Source organism: Cupressus sempervirens, chromosome 1 (genome assembly GCF_028749045.1).
Source record: "Cupressus sempervirens isolate cs-2001-9-10 chromosome 1, ASM2874904v1, whole genome shotgun sequence".
Lineage (NCBI taxonomy): Eukaryota > Viridiplantae > Streptophyta > Pinopsida > Cupressales > Cupressaceae > Cupressus > Cupressus sempervirens.
In genome coordinates, this window is record NC_143118.1 from 354509016 (window position 1) to 354533295 (window position 24280).

The following is a 24280-nucleotide window of genomic DNA, read 5'->3' on the forward strand; positions in this document are numbered from 1 at the left end:
ATGAAACTAAGAAATTTCTTGCTCATTGTATTCATTTATTTAAAACTAGTGGTTTTGGCTTACCACAAACCTTTCAAATTTTTTTTAGGTTTTGCACCCAAAGATTGCAAGATGCATGTAAATGATCCATAAGACTACTAACCAGACTATAACTATCTATATTAGCTTCATTATTGCTGATCATATACAGAGAAAAATTGAAAAGATGGTATCACAGTAGTTAGAAAAATTTCCAACTTAAATTTGACACCTATCTTGTTGTTGATGTCACAATCTTTGAACCCTAGGTGCCACGTGTCACTTATTGATTCACTAGCTTTGAACATCACCTGTCAACTGGTCACCTCCTCACAACATCTTGCCTCCTCACAACATCTACTTCAACATCTGTAGGGCCCAACACACTACATGTTAGCTACTCACATTAACATGATATTGGGCCACATGTCACCTTGTATGCATGTCCATCCCGCGGGACCTTTTTTCCATGTGGTGCTTAGTCACATTTTCATGTTCTTCTGACAACCTCACCTAAAAACATGACCACTTGACACCTATCAATCTCAGCCAAGTCACATGCCTTGATCTGTCTATCATGTGTCACGCTCCAATTAGTTGGTCAACTCATGTCACCTATCCATTTCATTAGAATAACCAATCAAAATTACTTTAGCACCCCAACCGGTCTGGGTCCCATAAGAGAGAAACTTTTCATTTGTGTCACAAAGTTAGTGCTGTAGACCAATCCATTCTGTGTGACTATATATAATTTTTTTTTATCCCTAAGCACTATGCACCAAAAGAAAAACTCCTTTGACATACAAAAGAAAATGGCAACCATGTTCTTTTTAATACAAATCCCCAACAGATACCAAATTTTTTAGCCACTAAGTGGGAGAATAATTAAAATAATGCATTGGCTTTATACTATTTTGTGCATAAGTAGGGGAGAGACTTCAAATGAGGGAGGCTCTGACATCAGTTATAGAATTGGACGATATCCTAGTTAATCAAGTTTGCTTGAATACACTAGGCACGTGCATAAGAAGTCAACACAAAGTTATCCACAACCTATGTATTAGATTTGACAAAAGACTATGTTGTATTTGGCAAGTTGGGTGCAAGCTGCCTTAGCCTCTATAGTGGATAACAATTGAAATAATTTTTCCTCTTGTGTTAACTTGAATAGATTAGGAAGAGAACACAATAATAATAGAGGCTCCAACTTTTGTTACAGTCATGATGCGGGTAATTGCAAAAGTCAAAAACATTTGAAATGGTCCATTGTTTTATCATATTGGTCACCCCTTTTCTTCTATCTTGCAACATCCACACATAATTATCATGCTTTCTATCAAAAGGAAAAAGGTATGCAACTTCCTATAAGCACTTTATTTTCCTCACTCAACCGCAAGTGGTGATCCTTCTTGGTTACTATTGAAGAAAATACTTTAAACACCCTCTTCTTCTCCTTGGTGAGAGGGGTTATAAGAAAGTAACTGTTGGATAAAAAGGATAAATGAGAAACTTCCATGGCCTTCAAATGATCATGGACAATTGCCACTCAGAAAGAAACTGAAGCTGCCATGGTGTTTTGCTTACTTCTTTAATTTGACAAACAAGACATGACAATGGTCTATGCACAAACTGCCACTATCATTCTATATGAACATACTCACTAAGTTGACTATTTGAAATAGAAATGGGATCCTCTTCTACAATCAATTTGCTCCCACAATAATTATTTATCATTTCTCTTCTCTACTGGCATTCTGCACAGGCTCTCTACATATGGGCATCATCCTTATACTAAAGAGGAAATGGTTAATTGGTCAATCACTGTCCCATCATGTTCATAGTATACCATTCATCCACTTAGGATTTCAATTTCCATATTCCTAATACAATATAACAACTTTGATTAGATTACCACGAGACTAGAGACTATCTAAGACATATAACAAATTCACAATATTTTGGTAGTGGCATCTTTTGTGTATAAGAAGTCACTCTATAAAAATGCAAGTTGCAATGTATACTTGGGTCACAAATTTATTAATTTTTTGAAATAATCTCATTTCAAATTATTTCCCTAGGACATCTTAAATTCCAATAAGAATGCTTAACTTCTTTCAAGGTTTTAGACATTTGTTTCAAGTGAAGGGCCATCTGAAGTGAACCTCAATAAGTGTGAACCTTGAAACCTCACTGGTATGTTCAATTCCCTCCTTGATTTTTCATTGTGTATAATTCCACACACCGATTTGATCCCCATTGATGACACATTAAAATTGCATTGAACATTGCAAATCTTATTCAAGTATCCACAATATCCCATCAATTTAAAATGCAATATCTTAATAAGGAGAGTCAGATCACAAAGTGGCCGGACTATTTTTTAAAAATATTTCAAACACTTGAACCTCTGAAGATTGTTGTGAATAAGTTCACTACATTGACAGAAATCAAACATGAACAATAGTTCATTAATTAAAAATTTCTTACAATCATGGTCTGGCGCTTGGCACATTTGTTCTTAGGCCAGCACACTCACCCTCCCAAACTTCATTTCATGATGATATTCAGGTCAAAAGATTTTAACTGTTGATGTTGCTCATTTAAAATTGGTTTGCATCCAAAAATGTCATAAACATAAAATTGCATTTGGATTTGACTTCAAAAATTAGTGAAACAACCACTTGGGGAGATGAAACTTGGAGCACTTGTTCCTTTTTATATGGAGATTATGCAGACAAATTTAGGGCTCATGAATAATTTGAGTGAATTTGGAAAACCTCTAAAATTGGCCTCCTAAAATTGCAGTATTGGACATTTAGGAAAAACAAAAATTTTTGCAAATGAAATGAACCTGGAAAAGTGCTCAAATGGAATCATTAAGATCTAAAAACCAACATACTTGAAGTAGTTTCAATGTATAATCTAGGGGTACAATTAATTTTACCTCATCAATCACAAGTTGAAAGATATGACCTCACAAACAGGCCTTCCAATCATTCTGAGGATCTGATTTGCAGTCAAAAGTTAAAAATTTCATTTGGAATTGCATTTGAAAACTAGTTAAATGAATTTTTCATAAGCTCAAATTTAAAAAATAGGATATATTTGACCTCTAGAATGCATTGGTGAAGGAATTTCCACATTTGTGTCAATTGGGTCATAGTTATTCAAGGTCAAATAGGGCTTCCCAATTTTTTTAACAAAGTGCATTAGCAAGACAATAATTAACAACCAACTTTGGGAAACTCAAAACCCTATCAAAACATGTCAAAATGACTTGAAATATGAAACATGGTTCTCTAATATGCATGCTAAACATTTCAAAAGTGGTGAGACACTTAATTAGGTGCAAGATATTCAAATGCAAAGTAGGCTTCCAAACACTATTTGACACTTTGACAATTTTGCAGATTTGACGAGTGCACAAAAACACATCTCACCGAATGAATCAAGTTTGAAACTAGTGACCTAAGATGTTTGGACATGATAAATTGAAGGCATGGAATACCTAAAACACATCATAGGCCTAAAAATGAGAGTCATGGAGATATGAATGAAAAACATTTATAAGGGGTACTTTTGCATAGTTTTCAAATATGGCACTCAAAATCCTTGTGGCTTTTTGAGTCCCAACACAATGATGAGAAGGGAGATCATTTTTTTAAAGGTAGGAGAGACCCTATCTCACATGTTGTAGTTGGTCACCCTATTTTGGGACTAAACATGCATAAATTGTTAGTTGCAAAACATCCACCCAACATATAGAAAGATAATGAAAATGATTCAAAATTGGAATAGTTTCAAGATTATATCTTTTGTTTAGGGTGACAGTGGGATCTAGTAATTGAGATCAATACCTTAAAAAAAGAAATGACAAATTGAGCTAGAATTAGACAAGAATTTTCCACTTGTTTATATTTGGAACACTAATTAGGAACATTAATATAAGTGGGAACAAAATGCATGAGAGCAATAATTACATTGAGAACAAGACACATGACAAAATATGTGAGAGCATGACATGAATATGTAAAAATAATTAAAGTGGGCACAAAATATTATTAAAATGTTAATTTAATTTAATTTATTAAATTACCCTTACTCCCTTCTTAAGATTTCCCTTTATGCACTTGTATTTCCATTTAATAATTAATTAGTAATTATTAAATGTCATTTACCTCTTAGGGTTTCCCTTTTAGGTTTTTCGATATCCTTCTATAAGGATTGATCTTTTGCAAATATCTTGCATTCTTTCAGTCCGATAATACAATTTGCATATTCTCAGAACAAAATCCCTGCCTCTTCTTTGTCTTTTCTTCTCTATGATAGGTTATTGCATGTAGGTGTTCTTCAAGTTTTGTGAATTTGTATTGCTCAAATCCTTCACAGTATCAGGGCTTGACTTGATGTAGCTTGTTCTTATTTGGAGAAAAAGAAGAACGAGGGTTTGACAGAACATATCTAGATATTTTTGTCTTTTTTTTTTTTTGTGAAAATAGGGGGTATCTAATATTTGGAGCAATTTGAGGGCAAACAGACCTCACGATTGGATTTAGAAGATGTCAAAACCCTATTTTCATATACAATTTGTCAATTTTGGACAATGTTGATTGGGAAGACAAATATTTTTTGCATACCAGGGTCATAGGGCCTCTGGCACACATATCGAGGCACACGTACAATTTTGAATTAAAAACTAAAAAAAAGTGTGAAAACATCATTATGGTCATCCTAACCATAGGAACCATTATAGTGACACCGCTAGCGGTTGACCTTCTCACTGTAGTGGCATCGCTAATGGTCGACCTTCTCACTGCAACTGCCTTTGCCAGTTTGCATCGCCGCAACCTCACTAGCCATTAGCTTTGCACTACTCTAACACCAACTACACTGCCCACCCTCCACCACTACTCCATTTAGCCTCTGGCTCATTTTCATGTGGGGGGGCTAGAGGCCAACTCCCTTTTAAACTTTTTTTATAGCCTTCTAGAGGCCCTACTAGTCTTTTTGCTCTAACTTGAGCATACAGAGGTGTTTTTTGGATTTGAAAGAAGGGCTAGAAAGCTGATTTAGAGATGAAGATGATAGTGAAAGTATTTTTTGGATTATTTTTCTAGTTTAACCTATTTTTTGGCTCAAAGTCAGATGATTCCTTTTATCTTCCAGGGGGCATAACATGCTTTTTTTAGCTCCATTTTTTCATTTGAAAGAAGTGTTGGAAAGCTCTTCTCGAGAACTTTCCAGATTATCTATCATTTCACCACTATTTTTTACTTGGTATTTGCAATACTCAACTAAAGTCTTTTTCCTCTATTCTTGTATACACATTCCTTCTATAAGTTGGGCTTCGATTTTTTGCATTGTGGGGGCATTTTTTCATTATTTTCTGTTACAATATTAGTATATCAAAAAAATTCAAAAAAAAAAATCTTAAAACAATGGTCAAGAGCTCTTCTCATCTAGTACTTTTAAACCCACATAACTATCACACATGGAAATATGCTATGTAACAACTTCTCTGTTCAAAGGGTTTGTGGTCTTGTTTAGATACAATGCAATTAGTATTTTGAAGTCAATATCAAACTTTGCAGCACAAGAATAAGATGGATGAAGCAATAGGTCTATATTTTTTTTTTGAGTTTTTCAAACAACTTACAATTTCATCTTGATGAGTGTTCCACTCCTTAAGAAATGTGGGACAAGTTCAAGGACTTGTTTGATACCATCAATGAGTTCAAAGCACTTCAAATTGAGGCAGAGCTTACTTCTCTTGTACTAGATACTTTTCGCTTTAATGAGGACTTTCTCATGAGGCTCAAAAAATAGAGAAATTTTTTATAGGGATGCAAGAAAGAGAAGCCAAACAAGGAGTGCATCTATTTGATTCTATCAAATTTTCAAGGAAACTTTTAGATTTTCTCTTCTACCTTCTATTCCACTATGGATGCCTTGGGTCCTAGATTTATCATGCCCACTTTTGAGGTCTTTTATAATTGATTTTCTAGAGATTAGTTCAAGCTTACATAGTTGGATAGTATCACAGGTTCAAAGACACATGCATTGGTTGCTCAAACATCCATAGGGAACTTGAAGTAGAAACTGAAGCCCAAGAGAGATTCAACATGTGATGAGAGTTCCTCCAAGATTACTCCTAAATTAGATGCTTGGAAACCCACTCCAATGCATAAATCTTCTAAGTTTGGTGAGTCTTGCTCCAAGACTAAGAAATATACAAGGAATCCTTGCAATTTTTTGTGGCAAGGAAGGACATCCAATTTCTAGGTGTTGAAAACATCTTGAGGTAGAGGAGGCCATGAAACAACATTGTATTGCTTCTCTAAAGCCAACACTTCCTTTAGGGAGAGGATGTGCTCTTTCTGCATGAGCATTTTCTTCTGCAACTACTTGAATTCTTGATTCAGGTGCTTCTCACCATATGAAACACTCACCTGATTTGGTTACCTTTCTTTCTTAGAGTGTTACTACAAAAATCATAGTTGGTGACTCTACACAACTTTTAGTTTTAGGTTCATGAACCATCTCTTTAGAGGGTGGTTCACTACAGGATGCTCTCTTGGCTTTGGCCATTTTGATGAACCTCTTGTCTGTCTTTCAGATTTTTTGTTTCAGCTCTAGTAAGACAATTGAGTTCTCAACACATGAAGTGATAATTCAAGACATCCATGATCCTCACTTGGTTATTCCTATTGTAAGTGTTGATCTTCAGTCTCACTTATATCAGTTTAATGGCTTTGAGAGCTCTGACTCTATAGTTATTTCTGTTATTTCTCAAGCAGACATAATGAGCAAGCTTTGGCATGAGTGTTTTAGCCATGTCAACTACATATATCTATAAAATATGAGTACATAGGAGCTAGTGATTGGGCTACCTCAGATCTCTTGTACTAATGGTATTTGTCAAGATTGTGCACTTGGAAAACATCACAGAGATCCATTTCCTTTAGGTAGATCCACACGTACTAAGGTACCATTGGAGTTGATACATAGTGATCTTATACCATTCCCTACTCCATCCTTTTCTAGTGCTTGATATGTGCTTACCTTCGTAGATGACTTCTCCAGATGCACATGGATGTAATTTTTGAAGTACAAGTCTCATGTCTTTGATTCATTTGAAATCTTTAAGACATTTGTGGAGAAGAAGTCTAGTCTTTCTGATGGGCATATACACACTAACAATGGCAGGGAATATGTGAATCAATCTTTTAGATATTTTTGTATTGATAATGGTTTACAACATCAATTCATAGTTCCCCATATCTCTTAGTAGAATGGGGTTGCAGAGAGAAAGAATACGACATTACGGGAGATAGCCAATTGTATGATACAATCTTCAGCTATGAGTTCTTTATTTTGGGATGAGGCTATCAATTGTATCAACTATATGCATAATTGGGTGTCTCACAAGGCATTACAACAGTTGAATCCTAAGGAGGCTTGGACTCATGTCAAGCTTGATGTTTCTACATTCCACATTTTTGGTAGTGAGGCTTGGGCATTTATCTCAAATGCTCAATGAAAAGACATGCAGTGAAAGAGTCGATCACTCATCTTTGTTGTCTACTGTGATAATGTGAAGGCATACATGTTGTTTGAACATGATTCTAGAGATGTCTTGTTTCAATGAGATGTTCAATTTGATGAGCATATCCTCAGATGGAGCCTCCATCACTAGATTCTCCCTCACTACCTAGTACTTCCTTTACTCCTCCACATGATTATGCAACCTCTAAGGAAGATCTTGATATTGAACCCCCTTCACCACCTCCATCAATTGTTCAGTGAGTGCCTAAGTAAGCTCATGGTACTGTTGATGCAACAAGACCTATGGCAGGCGATCCTTCAAATTCTTGTCACACTCATACTTAGACATTTGGTATTGGACTATTGAGTCATGTCATTTTAGATGATCCATAGAGTTTTTCACAGATGAAAGAACACTTAGAGTGGGATAGGGCTGTGGAACCACACATGGGATCTTTGTCCTCTTTTGAAAGGAAGAAAGTTAGTTTGGTGTCAGCGACCATACCAAGTATGTTGTAGATGGTTCTATTGACACGTACAAGGCATGTCTTGTTGCAAAGGGATTTTCATAGGTTGAGGGTATTGATTAATCTGAGACATTTGCTCATGTTGCCAAGATGAATTCTATTAACCTTTTTCTCTCTCTTGCAACTTCATAGGGATGGACAAATTTTCAAATGGATGTAAAGAGTGCCTTTTTGCATGGAAACATACATGAGGAGACCTATATGGAGTAGCCTCTTGGTTTTGTGTAGAACTCTTATTTGGTATGCAGGCTTCAGAGGTCTTTATATTGTCTCAAATAAGCCCCTTGGGCTTGGTATGAGAATATGAATTCCTTCTTACTTGCTTCAAAGTTCAATCAATGTCATTCTGATCCTATAATTTACATTCAACGTCATGGGGATGACTTATCGATACTTGTGCTTTATTTAGATGATCTCATCATTACAGGTAGTTCATCCTCCATGATCTAGAGCATTCATCGAGCTTTGTGAGAGCAGTTTGAGATTAAAAAAACTTTGGACTTCTGCACTTTTTTTTAGGCCTACAGGTTGTTTAGTCTTCAGATGCGATAGCCATACTCCAATAGAAGTATGCTCTTAATATGCTTCAAAGATTCAACATGCTTGATTGCAAACCTGTTCCCACAAATTTTTAGTTAGGTGTGGTTTTATCTACCATTTGGACTACTCCTACAGTGGATTCCACTTTATATAGACAACTTGTGGGTAGTTTGTTGTACCTGAAGCACACACATCGTGATATTTCCTTTCCGATTGGACTTATATCTTGATTCTCCCATGATCCACATGAGAGTCATTGGAAAGATTCCAAATGTATCTTGAGGTGTATTAGGGGTACTACATGTTATGACATTTGCTACACATTAGGGGATCCTCACATTGTTGGTTACATAGACTCAGATTGGGCTGGTGATATTGATGATTGCAAGTCTACTTCTGGATTTGTTTTCTATCTTTTTTCTGGTCCTATCACATGGTCTTGCAAGAACCAGCATGCTCACACATTATCATATAAAAAGTCAGAGTACAAGGAAATTATGTTAGTTATTCAGGAGGTTTTATGGCTTCAATAGTTGATGACAGAGTTTGGATTTCCTCCTGATAGTCCCACCTTTCTTTGATATGACAATCAAAGTGCTATACACATTTTCTACAACCCAATTGAGCATTAGGGGACCAAGCACATTGATCTTCACATGCACTTCATTAGGCATTTGATTTAGGATGGCTCTTTGAGCTTGGAGTACATTCCCACTACTAAGAAGGTTGCAGACATCTTCACTAAACTGTTTGCAACCACGCGGTATCTTCAACTACTTTCTATGTTTGGGGTGAATGACGTTGTCCTTAGGGGGTCTTAGTGATTTTTCCTTCCTTCATTAAGATTTGGTTGTGATTGGGTACCTCATCAGGCCTTGTTGTCAGGACCTAAGTTTTCTTTCAGCATTGTAGTTTCCTTTTTTTTTTCACATTGTCTATAGTTGCATTATTGCTCATCTTAAGGGGGGGTGTTAGAGTAAAACGTTAATTTAATTTAATTTATTAAATTACCTTTACTCAGTTCTTAAGGTCTCTCTTTATGCACTTACATTTCCATTTAATAATTAATTAGTAGTTATTAAATGTAATTTAGCTCTTAGGGTTTCCCTTTTAGATTTTTTGATCTCCTTCTATAAGGATTGATCTTTTGTAAATATCTCTCATTCTTTTAGTATGATAATATAATTTGCATATTCTCAAAGAAAAACCCTTGCCTCTTCTTTGTCTTTTCTTCTATGTGATAGCTTCTTACATGCAGGTCTTCTTCGAGTTTTGTGGATTTGTATTGCTCAAATTCTTCAAATACATGAGAACATGGTGTGGGCATATAACTTTTTTTTTTTTTTTAAAATGTGGAGTTGAGCTAAATTTACATGATTGCCCCTTATTTTCTTTTAGAACCCTTAAAAAGGGGGTTCAAGGTATATGATAACTGTTAGAATTCTTTTAGAATAACTGAGAGGGGGGGGGGGGGGGGTGAATCAGTTATTCAAGGTCCAAATGCCCTATTAATACCTTTTTAATGAATCCATACCCTTTTTATCTGTTCAAACTTAAATTAGTCATATAAGAAAATTACTGTAAATCAACATGCAAAGATAAAAAATTCAAGATCAACACATGACACAATGATTTACGTGGAAACCCAATTTGGGAAAAACCACCAGTAACATGCTACTTGATTCTTACTCTTCTAAAGTGATGATCTGTTAAAAGCCTGCCCTGTTAAAGGCTTACAACACACTGGTAAATGTGACCTTGTTAGACGATTTCACCAAACTATTAGGAATGGGCTTGGTTAAAGGTCTTTAGAACATTCACTTGGAATGTTACCCTATTAAAGGATTTATCTAATGGTTGTTAAACCAACCTAAGTCCATAGGATTTATCTTACTGTTACAATTGCTAGAAAGTAACGATAATGGTCTTTTGATCTGATATAACTTACAACATACTTTACAGATTTCAGATCACTCTTTCAGTTCAATCCTTATACTTGGCTTCAATCTATTTAGCTCTGACTGCTTGTCTCCATCTCAAGCTTCGTCTTCTTCAGTCTTCTTACTCATCTTGCCAATGCAATCATCCTTGTGGTCGTCTATCCAAATAGAGTTCATGTGCTTTCTTCTCCTTAGCACATTCTACAACACTTTATGCTTTTATGCTTGACCACGACTCTCTCTCTCTCTCTATCCCCTTTTTTTATTAACTTATGTCTTCTTATATAGAAGTCTGATTTGCCTTTTGCAGCCCAATTTTTCTTTTCCAATCTTAGGGTTTCAAAATGGATTAGGTAGGATACAATGAATCTACCCCATATCTTGTTCTCTTCTAGAAACAATGATTGAGGACATTCTTTACCAGTTCCATATATTATTCCAACAACTTTTCTTATGATCATTTCAATCATTTCCAACAATCTCCCTCTTTGGCATTGATGGCAAACCAAACTCATCAAGTAATCAATTCAGAGTAATCAATTCAGTTACCACCAAGATTGTATATGTTTGCTTGCTGCATTTTCACTACTGATCTCATATATCTCCCTCTTTCTTTGCATTGATCAGTTTTCTGCATATTTCTCCCTCTTTGACATAAATGCCAAAGATGTAGCATCTTTATCATGCAAAATATAAGCTTTGGGTTCTTGTTATTTTTCTCCCTCTGTCACCATGCTTGTGACTGATTCTGAGTTTCTGTTCCTGCTGTCATCCTTTGCATCAACCTGTTAATATTTCAATGATTTATTCTTGTTGATGCAAGGCAGCTTCCTTGTTGCCTTAAACTACTTGACTTAGGGGTATAACCCCCAACTTGCCTCTAAGATATTCATAGGCATCCTTGGGCAATGGTTTGGTGAAGATATCTGCAGTTTGTTTCTTTGTGTGAATTTATTCCAATTTCACTTGTTTGTCTTCTACCAATTCTCTAACATAATGATACTTGATTACAATATGCTTGGTTTTTGCATGCATCACAGGATTTTTGGATATGTTTATAGCACTTTTATTATCACAATACAATATCACTGGTTTTGTTACTTCTTCTTTCATTCCATTCAATAAATGTGTGAGCCATACAATGTTTGTACAATTGACTGCAGCTGCCACATATTCTAATTCTACAGTGGACTGGGATATACATGTTTGTTTCTTGCTAGTCCAGGTAACCAACCTTTTTCCTAGAAATAATGTACCTCCACTTGTGCTTTTTCTGTCATCAATGTTTCCTCCCCAGTCTACATCTGTATATGTATTAAGTTCAAATTTTCCATTCTTTTTGTAGTATAGACCAAAGTCATCAGTCCCTTTGAGATATCTCATTATTCTTTTTATTGCTATGAGATGATTTTCTTTAGGATTAGCAGAGAACCTAGCCACTATTCCAACTGCTAATGCTATGTCTGGTCTACTATGTACAACATATTGTAGTTTTCCAATCATGGATCTGTACATTGTTTGATTGACTTCAGCTGACTCATCATTTTTGGATAGCTTATTTCTTGTGGCCATTGGTGTGCTAACTGGTTTGGATTCCTCCAATCCAAATTATTTAAGAATTTCTTTGATGTATTTTGATTGTGTAATAAATATTCCATGTTTGAGTTGATGTACTTGCAATCCAACAAAAAATTTGATTTCTCCAAACATAGACATCTCAAATTCATGTTTCATTTTGTCAGCAAAGCCTTTGCAAATTACTTCCTTACCACCAAATACTATGTCATCCACAAAAATTTTAGATACAATAATGTCTTTACCTTCTTCAGCTTTGATGTACATGTTACTATTATCATTAGTTCTTTCAAATCCAATTTGCACTAGATACTTGTGAAGTCTCTCATACCATGCTCTAGGAGCTTGTTTCAAGCCATAGAGTGCTTTGTGTAACTTACACACCATATCCCTATTGTTTTCATCAACAAATCCTTCTGTTTGTTCAATGTAGACTTCTTCTTCTAGTATACCATTTAAGAAGGCAGATTTTACATCCATCTGATAGACTTTAAAATCTTTGTAGGCAGCATATGCAAGTAAAGTTCTTACTCCTTCCATTCTAGTAATAGGAGAAAATGTTTCTCCATAGTCTATTCCTTCTTCTTGAGCATAACCCTTACATACTAGTCTAGCTTTGTTTCTAGTAATCTCACCATTCTCATCTAGTTTGTTTCTCAATACCCATTTGGTGCCAATCACATTCTTGTCAGTTGGTCTAGGAACCAAACTCCAGGTTTTATTTTTCCTTATTTGATCAATTTCTTCTTCCATAGCTTTATACCAGTCATCATCTTGTAATGCACCATGTACTGTCTTGGGTTCAAATTAGTTAATCAGACATGATTCATGTTTTAGTTTGTTCCTTGTCATTGGTCTTGCACCTTTGTCACCAATTATTTGTTCAGTAGGATGATGTCTTTTCACATATTTGGATAATCTTGGCTCTGTCCTTGTTTCCATGTTTGATCTTTCGGATTCAGGATCACTGTGCACTTCATTGTCAGGTTGTTCATTATGTGTACTATCTTTAGAATGAGATTGTGCATTTTCTTTATTCTGTAACTCGGCTTTTGAATGCAACTCGACATTCACTGGTTGTGAATCGGCTGAAACTAACACTTGTTGTTGATTTTCAATTTGATTGACATCATCCTCTTCAGAAGTCATTCCTTCATAAGAATATACAAAGGTTTTGTATTCTTCCATTTTCTTTGGTATTTTAGCTTGGACTTCTGTGTGCTCATCAAAATTTACATTTGCACTTTTCACAATTTTGTTAGTGTTAATATTCAAACACTTATATGCCTTACTTCTAGGGAGTAACCAAGAAATATACCTTCATCAATTTTTGCATCAAATTTTCCATTTCTAACATCTTTAAGGATAAAACATTTGCAACCAAACACTTTGAAATGTTTTACATTTGGTGAGTAACCATACCATAATTCAAAAGGTGTTGTATTTGTACCTTTCTTGACTTGTACTCGGTTCAGTGTATGAATAGCTACATTACAGCTTCTCTCCAATATTTTAGAGCAACATTCTTTTCCATCATTAATGTTCTGGCATAGTCAATTACATATTTGTTTCTTCTCTCAGCAATTCCATTCTGTGGGGGAGTTCTGGGAGCTGACATTTGTCTTTTGATTCCATTGTCATTATAGAATATCTTGAATTCATTTGATGTAAATTCACCACCTCTATCTGATCTTAGGCATTTCAAGGTTTTTCCAGTTTCTTTTTCAACTCTAGCCACATACCACTTAAACATTTGAAAAGCATCAAATTTTATTTTTAAGAACATAATAGTCATCATCCTGGAATAGTCATCAATAAATAACATTATGTATTTATCTCCTCTATAGCTTTGTATTTCCATTGGACCACATAAGTCAGTGTGAACTAACTCAAGTATCTCTTTAGATGTATAGTTTTTGCTTTTGAAACTTGATTTTGTCATCTTTCTTAGCTGACATTGTTTGGATATGATATTATCAGGCTTCTTTAATTTTGGTAAACCTCTGACTTTCTTCATTCTACTGATGTTGACTAGATTATCAAAATTGACATGACATAATCTTCTATGCCATAACCATTCATCATCAAATTTTGCAAGTAGACAAGAAACATCATCCATATCAACGTAAAAAAAATTACTCTTTGTTTGTTCTCCTTTTTCTATCAGTTTACCATCATTGTCCTAGATTTTTACAGTTTTGTTTTCAAATTCCACTTTGCAACCTACGTTGCCTAATTGTGAGACACTCAGTAAATTGTAGTTTAATCCTTCAACATAGTATGCATTGTCACATGAAATTTGTCCTGTGAGTTTAATGGAACCTTTTCCTTTGATTTGACATGGAGCATCATTACCAAATCTAACACTATTTCCATCATACTGAGTAAAGTTAACAAACTTACTTTTGTCTCCTGTCATGTGATGTGAGCATCCACTGTCTATGATCCATCTGTCATTCTTGTTTATACATGTCACCAGTGATGTTGCTTCTTCTTCATTAGATTGGTCCTTCATGGCTACATAAACAACTTCATCATCATTTTCATCAGAATTTTCTTCAACAATATAACACTTCTTACCTTTTTCTTTGTAATCTCTCTTGTCATCATCTCTTCTATTCTTGTATTTGTTGCCTTCCTTGGAATCCTTTTTCTGTGGACACCTTGCAACAATATGACCTACTTCATTGCAATTGAAACAAATGATAGGCATCTTACCTTTGAACTTTCCTTTGCCCCTGTGAAATCATCTAGCGAGCAATGCTTCCAATTGTTCCACATCTTCCTCATCAGTGCTACTTTCACTAGATACATACTTCATTTTTCTTCCTTTCCTTGATTTCACCTATTCGACATCTTTCAATGATAACTTGGCCATAAAAGCAGATTCAACATTTTCAGGTTTGTAGTTGTCAAAGTTAGATAACTCAAATGCAGTGAGTCTACCTATTATACCTTCAAAGCTTAGATTATTTCCTAGTATACATCTTAGCTCTTGTATTGCTGATACTCTAATAGCATAGATAGGGAGCAAAGTTCTTAAGAACTTACTATTAACAGTATCTTCATCCAGATGACCATTCAAGCATCTTATTGCACTTACCACTTCCTTTATTCTTGCACCATATTGAGCAGCATTCTCATTTTCTTCCATTCTCATGTCATCAAATTTTCCTCTAAGACTTTCTCTTTTTGCTCTTTGTACATTCTGATCTCCTCCATAGATGTTTGATAGGGCTTTCCACATTTTGAATGCAGTGTCACATTCTTTGATATCATCAAATTCAACATAGCTGAGTGCAGAGGCAATTTCCAGCATTGTCTAGTTGTGTTCTTGCTTGTTTTTCATGTCTTCAGCAATAGGAACACCTGTTGGATCTACATGTTTAGTGACAATTGAATTTTGGGCATAATTTCCTCTGGATCCAAGATGTAGCTTCATCAAACTTTTCCATGCAACAAAGTTGTCTTTGTTGAGCTTGGGAACTTCTCTCTTTGGCATTTTGATCTTTTCTGCTAGTAGTCCCTTTAAACTAAATCAGCAGTTAGGCTCTAATACCAATTGTTAGAATTCTTTTAGAATAACTAAGAGGGGGGGGGGAGAGGGTTAATCAGTTATTCAAGGTCTAAATGCTCTATTAATACCTTTTTAATGAATCCATACCCTTTTTATCTATTCAAACTTAAATCAGTCATAAAAGAAAATTATTGTAAATCAACATGCAAAGATGAAATATTCAAGATCAACACATGACACAATGATTTATGTGGAAACCCAATTTGGGAAAACCACCAGTAATATGCTACTTGATTCTCACTCTTCTGAAGTGATGCCCTGTTAAAAGCCTGCCCTGTTAAAGGTTTACAACACACTGTTAAATGTGACCTTGTTAGAGGATTTCACAAAACTGTTAGGAATGAGCCTGGTTAAAGGTCTTTAGAACATTCACTTGGAATGTTACCCTGTTAAAGAATTTATCTAATGGCTGTTAAACCAACCTAAGTCTATAGGATTTATCTCACGGTTACAATTGCTAGAAAGTAACGATAATGGTCTTTCAATCTAATATAACTTACAACATACTTTGCAAATTTCAGATCACTCTTTTAGTTCAATCCTTATACTTGCCTTCAATCTCTTCACCTCTGACTGCTTGTCTCTCTCTCAAGCTTCATCTTCTTCAGTCTTCTTACTCATCTTGCCAATGCAATCATCCTTGTGGTCGTCTATCCAAATAAATTTCATGTGCTTTCTTCTCCTTAGCACATTCTACAACACTTTATGCTTTTATGTTTGACCATGACTCTCTCTCTCACTATCCCCTTTTTTTATTAACTTATGTCTTCTTATATAGAAGTCTGATTTTCCTTTTGCCGCTCAATTTTTTTTTCCAATCTGAGGGTTTCAAAATGGATTAGGTAGGATACAATGTATCTACCCCATATCTTGTTCTTTTCTAGAAACTTTGCCAGTTGTATCTTAAAAATGTTCTACATGGTGTTTTGTGCCACCAACTCATCATTATTATCTTCCTTTTAATTCAAAGATTTCTAGATAACAATTTTGTTGGCTTAGATGATCTGACGAATCTTCCATTTCCAAAATAAAGCAGCAACTTGGTATTATTGAGTTACTGGTGCTCAACACCTCTGTGTTACTCGACATTATTGAGTTACTAGTGCTCAGCATCTCTGTGTTACTCGGCATTATTGAGTTACTGGTGCTCGGCACCTCTGTGTTACTCTGCATTATTGAGTTACTGGTGCTCGGCACCTCTCTGTTACTTGACACCTATACCTTCTCGGTACTTAATTTTCCTCGGCACTTGATTCTACTCGGCACTTAATTCTGCTCGACACTTAATTCTGCTCGGCACTAGATTCTACTCGGCACTTGATTCTGCTCAGCACTTGGTTTTGCTCGGCACTCTAACTAGGAATTTTCTCAGCTCTTACTAGCTTGCTCAGATCCTTTTGTCTAATGAACTTAGTTTGAGCTTTGCAAAAGACTTAGGTAAAAGCTTAGATCTTTTGATATGTTTCACTGTGCTCATTCTTTATATCTTTTAGTATGTCATCCAATACACTATTTCATCAATCGCTTAACTGATCCTTGTACTTCATTACAACATCATAACTTCAACCTTTCTCTAGGTGTTCTAGTTACATCTTATTGATTGCCTCCACCTTGACAATCAACTAATTGATAGTATTTGGATCACTAAAGCAATTGTCATCCCTGTAAGTAGCAAGTTTGACATCAATGACAAAACAATGATTGAGGACATTCTTTACCAGTTCCATATATTATTCCAACAAATTTTCTTATGATCATTTCAATCATTTCCAACAATAACATGCCATGCCATGGATGTCTAACTCTTATTGTCAAGTGGAGTTGAACTAATTGATTTTCCAAAACTAAATTTCATGGGTTATTCATATGAATGACTTTAGGATTTAGTAAGGGACTAAAATAATTCACTTCAATTTGTAACATATGCATTGTTGTCAAGGATTGGTGGGTGTTTAGGAACAACTTTGTGGAATAAACTAAATTGCAAAGGTTAAATAAATGTTAATTCTATTTGCATTAGCAAATCAAGATTTTATGTGCATCTCAGTAGTTGTTACATTATCATTGATGATTTACAAATAAATAAACATCTTCTGTAAAATATAACATATAAAAAAAGTAACACAATGTGCACTAGGATGGCCTACAATACAAAATTTGTAAAAATTATTTGGAATTGAAATACTTTTAAGGTTGTAGGTTTGATTTAGGTTGACGAATGGAGATCTAGGAATTGAGATCAACACATGAAAATAAGAAATGGTGGATTGAGGTAAGATTACACAAGAATTTGTCACTTGTTTGTATTTGGAACACTAATTAAAGTGGGTACAATATGTATGAGAATGATTAAAGTGGATGCAAGACACGTGACAAAATACATGGGAACATTAATTAAGGTGGGCACAAAATACACGAGAACATGGCATGGGTGTATAACTCTTTTTGTTATGTAGAGTTGAACTAAGTTTATGCAAGAATTTTCCCCTTATTTTCTTTAAGAACTCAACTATAAGGGGGTTCAAGATATATGGGAACATGATATGAAGGTCCAACTCCTTTTGTTAAGTGAAGTTGAGATTAATTTAATCAAGAATTTGCCCCTTTTAATCTTCATAAAAGAGAGTTCAAGATATAATCTAGATTATGGAATGTTATTATTTTATCAATTTTATATTCTTTTATTTAAATGTACATATGAATTTTTGGAGAATGTATGTGCATATTAAAAAATATTTGGTTTTAGATGAACAGATACAAAATTGTATGATTTAACACACTTCAAATCACACTTCAAATCAATTTTGATAAAACAAAATTGAACACAAGGATGCTAAGTTGTATGATATAACAAAACTTGCAATTCATTTTTGAGATTTTTAATTATATCCATAACAAATAAAGAACACTAAAAAAATGTATAAAATAGTAAAGAACATGAAATGACTAGACATGTGTCACACATTTTACCCTCTACTTGTTTTGAATAGTGTATCTTTAACTCTTATTTAATGTGTAGGTGCACTTTTAGTACACCATCTTACAACTTTTAAAGTTGCCTCTCGTAAAGAATTTCCCAAACTTGTGTCTAGTTTGCTTAGCAATGTTTCTATGAAGGAAAAAGATCAAAGTTCTAATGCAGATGTGAAAGTTCCTATGCCACAATTCAGAGTTTATTGCCTTGGTTCAAAATTATAGATTTAGTTTGATATGATTTATTATGCTTCTTCAGCTTCATGTTCATAACCTGACTTAGAAAAAAAGGAACAATTGAGTTAGTCTTCAAATTTTTTTGATTGAATATACAAAAAGAAGCAGAATTGGAATTGGAATTAGAATTGGGATGGAGAATCACTTTTCATGTTTTTCGTAATGGGCTATCTCATTATACAGTAAAGCTAAATTCATTATGCAGACTCGAGTTCGAGATAAAGATAAAGATTTCCAATATTATCTTGAAGTTGAAATCGAAGCCGAGCAACATCCAACATGTGAAAAATATGATTGTGTTTGAAAGGTTCCTATTGGGGGTGCATACTGTTTAATTGTTGTGCCAATGAGTAATTGTATCGATAGTGGAATCAAAAAAGTTTACATTCTTACTCAATTTAATTCAGCTTCTCTCAATCGACACCTTGCAAAGGCACACAACTTTGGTAATGGAGAAAACTTTGCGGATGGCTTTGTTGAGGAATTTCTATAGAATATTTCGTTTCATAAGCAATAAGTATAATATGAAAGGCCTTGGCTGCTACTCAAAGACCTGGAGAAAAGAAAAGAAATTGGTTTCAAGGTATGACAGATGTGCATTAGTTTCACTGGCTTTTTGAGGATGCAAGAAATAAGGAAATTGAAGATGTCCTGATCCTATCTGTAGATCACTTGTACCGTATAGATTATATGGACTTTGTTTAGAATCACAGAAGTAGCAGTGCAGATATTACCATTTCATGCATCTCTATGGATGATAGTCGTGCATCTGATTTTGGGTTGATAAAAATTGATGATAATGGTCGAGTCCTCTACTTTAATGAGAAGCCAAAAGGAAAGGACCTGCAAGCTATGGGTGTGGACACAACTATTTTGGGCTTATCACCAAAAGGTGCAAATAAAAAGCCTTATATTGCAGCAATGGGTGTCTATGTATTTAAAGAGGATATCCTCTTGAATCTTCTAAAATGGCGGTTTCCTACTGCAAATGACTTTGGCTCAGAAATTATTCCTACCTTAGCAAAAGAGAAAATCTTGATCTCACTGCACAACCATCTAAGTTCAGCTTCTATGATATAGAAAAGCCTATTTATACAGCACCTCGGAGTATACCACCAAATAAAGTTCAGCAGTCTAAGATCGTGGATTCAATTGTTTCTCATGGTTTTTTCTTGAGAAGTTGTTCTATCGAACACTCAAACATTAGTCTCCAATCTCGCATGAATTTGGTGTTTCTTTAAGGGATATGGTAATGCTTGGTGTAGATTACTATGAAACAGATAATGAAAGAAGATCACTTCTTGCAGAAGGTGGAGTTGCTATACGAATTGGAGAAAACACTAGTATCAAGAATAAAATTATAGACAAAAATGCACGAATTGGGAAGAATTTCACCATCAATAATGAAGAGAATATACAAGAGGCTGATAAGACTACTAAGGGATTTTACATTCATCGTGGAATCACCGTAGTCCCATGAACTCGACAACACAATCAAGGATGGGTTAGTTATTTGAAAACCCAGTGACGCAGCAAGTCATTGCTAGGTAAATCCAAAATACAAAAAAGAACTTTGGATCGGAATTGTTTAATGTACAAGTACAATGTGGAATGACAAATCCAAAGGATTTGTATTGCAATGATACAAGTGCATACGTGTTCTGAGATATTGCGCATCCAACTGAAAAAGTGCATGGACTGTTTTCACAACAGATATGGAGGGGAAATTCTTCTGTTATATACCCATTTAATAGCTCTAGACTAGTCTCATGTTAAAGGCTTCAGGTTACAAATGATGTCTGATCTCTAGATCCTTAAAAGTTTGAATAGAGCATTAGATAAGAGAAGCATAAAGCATCAAATTGGCTCTCAATCACATGATTCGGCTATCATTATCAACTTAAAAGATTAGAGCCATTATGACATATCACAAGTGTCCAATCAATATTGCTTTGGCAAAAAATACCCTCCCATGCTTATTTTCCATGAGGAGAAGCTAGTTTATTATTTTGCACAAGGAGAAGCTATTTTCTTATTTTTCGCAAGGAGAAGTTATTCACTCATTCTCTGTCAAAGAGAAGGTCATGTGGGTATGATTCACAATATGCTAGTTGATATACACAAACCATTAGAAATATGCAGAGACTGCGAGAATAAAATGCCAAGTGTGCCAACAATTCATATGGATAATGTCTATCTTCACTTCGAGGGTGATGAGCCGCAGGTAAAAGTGGACAAGCTAACCTTAACTAAGACACAACTTCCTTATGATTACTATTATTTGGAGCCAAAGTGTTAGAATTCTTTAGAATAACTAAGAGTGGGGGGGGGGGGGGGGGGGTGAATCAGTTATTCAAGGTCCAAATGCCCTATTAATACTTTTTCACTACTTTTAATGAATCCATACACTTTTCATCCATCCAAACTTGAATCAACGATATTAGCAGGTTATAGTAAATCAACATGCAAAGATAAAACATGCAAGATCAACACATGACACAATGATTTATGTGGAAACCCAATTTGGGAAAACCCACCAGTAACATGCTACTTGATTCTCACTCTTCTAAAGTGATGCCTTGTTAAAAGCATGCCCTATTAAAGGCTTACAACACACTGTTAAATGTGACCTTGTTAGAGGATTTCACCAAATTGTTAGGAATGGGCCTAGTTAAAGGACTTTTGAACATTCACTTGGAATGTCACCCTATTAAAGGATTTATCTCATGGCTATCAAACCAACCTAAGTCCATAGCATTTAAACTAACTGTTACAATTGCTAGAAAGTAACGATAATGGCCTTTTGATCTGATATAACTTACAACATACTTTGCAGATTTTAGATCATACTTTCAGTTGAATCCTTATGCTTGGCTTCAATCACTTCAGCTCTGACTGCTTGTCTTCTTCTCAAGCTTTGTCTCCTTGAGTCTTCTAACTCATTGTAACAATGCATCCAAATTAGGGGTCTTCTTACTGAAATAGAGTAACTATGTTTTCTTTCCTCCTTAGCACCTCCTTCAGCATTTCATGCTTTCATGCCTGACCACCTCTCACTATTTCTTTATTAACTTATGACTCCTTAAATAGAAATTTGATTTCCCTTTGTCGCTCAATTCTCCCTCTCCAATTTTAGGGTTTTGAATGGATTAGGTAGTATACAATGTATCTACCTCATATCTTGTTCTTACCTACAAACTTCGTCAGTTGTATCCTTAAAAATGTTCTACATGGTGTTTTGTGCCACCAGCTCATCATTCTTATCTTCCATTTAATTCACAAATTTCTAAGTAACAACCTTGTTAGCTTAGATCTTGCAAATCTTCGATTTTCAAAATAATGCAGCAACTCGATATTATTAATTTACTAGTGCTTGACATCTTTGTGTTACTTAGCACTATTGGTTTTACTGGTGCTCGGCATCTCTGTGTTACTCGGCACTATTGGTTTTACTGGTGCTCGACATCTTTGTGTTACTCGGCACTATTAGTTTTACTGGTGCTCAGCATCTCTGTGTTACTCGGCACTATTGGTTTTACTGACCTGCTCGGCATCTCTATGTTACTCGACACCTATATCTGCTTGACACTTGATATCACTCGACACTTGAAGTTTACTCGACATCTGAACTTGCTCAGCATCTAAGGTTTACTTGGCACTTGAAGTTTACTTGTTCGGCTTCAACTAGGAATCTGTTCGACACTTATTAGCTTGCTCAGCTCCTTCTCTCTAGTGAACTTTAGTTAGGCTTTACAGATGTCTTAGCTAAAGCCTTACATCTTTGATATGTTTCAGTGTGCCCATTCTCTGTATCTTATAGTATGTCATCAAATACACTTTTTCATCAATGGCTTAGCTGATCCTTGTATTTCATTACAATATCATAACTTCAACCTTTCTCTAGGTGTTCTAGTTACATCTTATTAATTGCCTCCTCCTTAACAATCAACTAATTGATAGTATTTGGATCACTAAAGCAATTGTCACTCCTGCAAGTAGCAAGTTTGACATCAATAACAAAACAATGATTGAGAACATTCTTTACCAGTTCCATATGATCATTCCAACAACTTTCCTTATGATCATTTCAATCATTTCCAACACAAAGGAGATCGTCAACAGTGCTAAAAATTTGGGAGTTCTTTGCGGGGATCGTATTGAGAACTTTTCACACTTGTTTGACATGAAAAAGAACAAGCTGCGCAATTATGTCTACGAAAAAGTTGGATTCTGCAAAGAATTTCAAGGAAAAAATAGATGATGAGTATTGTGTGCAAATGATTCTTGATAATCTTCCTGCGGTAGTACCCAAGCAAAGGAGGGATGGAACCCCAACATATTCCTATGAACATGGCTTCCATGTTGGCTTCAAAGCAAGCTATGTAGAGAGTACAGAAGAAAAGTATTTTATCCACAACCATTTGAACTTTGAATCAAAGTACCACAAAGATGTAGAGACTAATACTACACTTATTGTTAGTTTTGAAGTCACACCTTTTAGTGTAAAACATGAATATGAGTAGCTTTGGGAGCCTAAGAATCCACATTTGATAACCTACAAGGCAAACACTAAGCGCTATGTTTTAAGTTCTGACACTCCCCAGGAGGTAGAGGAAGGTAAAGATTTCATCTTCAGTTATGATGTTACTTTCAAGGATAATCCTGTGAAATGGGCATCTGGATAAAATACATATTTGCTAATGTCAGATGATCAGATCCGTTGGTTCTCCATAATTAATTCATTGATGATTGTGTTGTTCCCTCCTGGCACGGTGGTAATGATCATGATAGGAACTTGGTATAGGGATATTTCAAAATATGACCAACTAAAGATATAGGATGAAGCCCAAGAAGAAACAGGATGGAAATTAGTCCACAGAGATGTGTTCAGGCCTCCTAGTCACTTTAGCCTACTTTGTGTGTTTTCATGGGTTTATTTGTTGGCTACTCTTAAGCTCGTTTGCATAAGATGTTCAAAGGCAGATATCTATCGATTGGGCTTCATTAATGCTCGTCTTAGTGGGGGACAAAAACAACGTATATCTATTGCTAGAGCGATTTTTAGAAGCCCAATAGTTTTAGTACCTGACAAAGCAACCAGTGCTTTAGATGTTGAAAGTGAGAATTATATAAAGAAAACAATTGAAAGAATTATGCATAACGATGGTAAGAGGAAATAGATTCAAATATGAAAGAGAAACCCGAAAGCTGTGAAGACATAAATATGAGAAGTCATAAGAAAGAAATTGAAAGGTCAATTTTAGTAATTGAAAAGTCACCAACGGAGAAACTGAATAATTTCTACAAGGACAATATTTATGGTTAATTTTGAGAGGGATTGGACATTC

General features: G+C 35.1%; 2 pseudogenes; both read left to right on the forward strand.

The window, feature by feature from the left end:
* The first annotated feature begins 1242 nt into the window (after positions 1 to 1242).
* Positions 1243 to 20449, forward strand: LOC149577700 (glucose-1-phosphate adenylyltransferase large subunit 1, chloroplastic pseudogene; annotated as a pseudogene).
* Positions 20450 to 23010: 2561 nt separating this feature from the next.
* LOC149577701 (transmembrane 9 superfamily member 7 pseudogene) lies at positions 23011 to 24112 on the forward strand (annotated as a pseudogene).
* Positions 24113 to 24280: the final 168 nt, after the last annotated feature.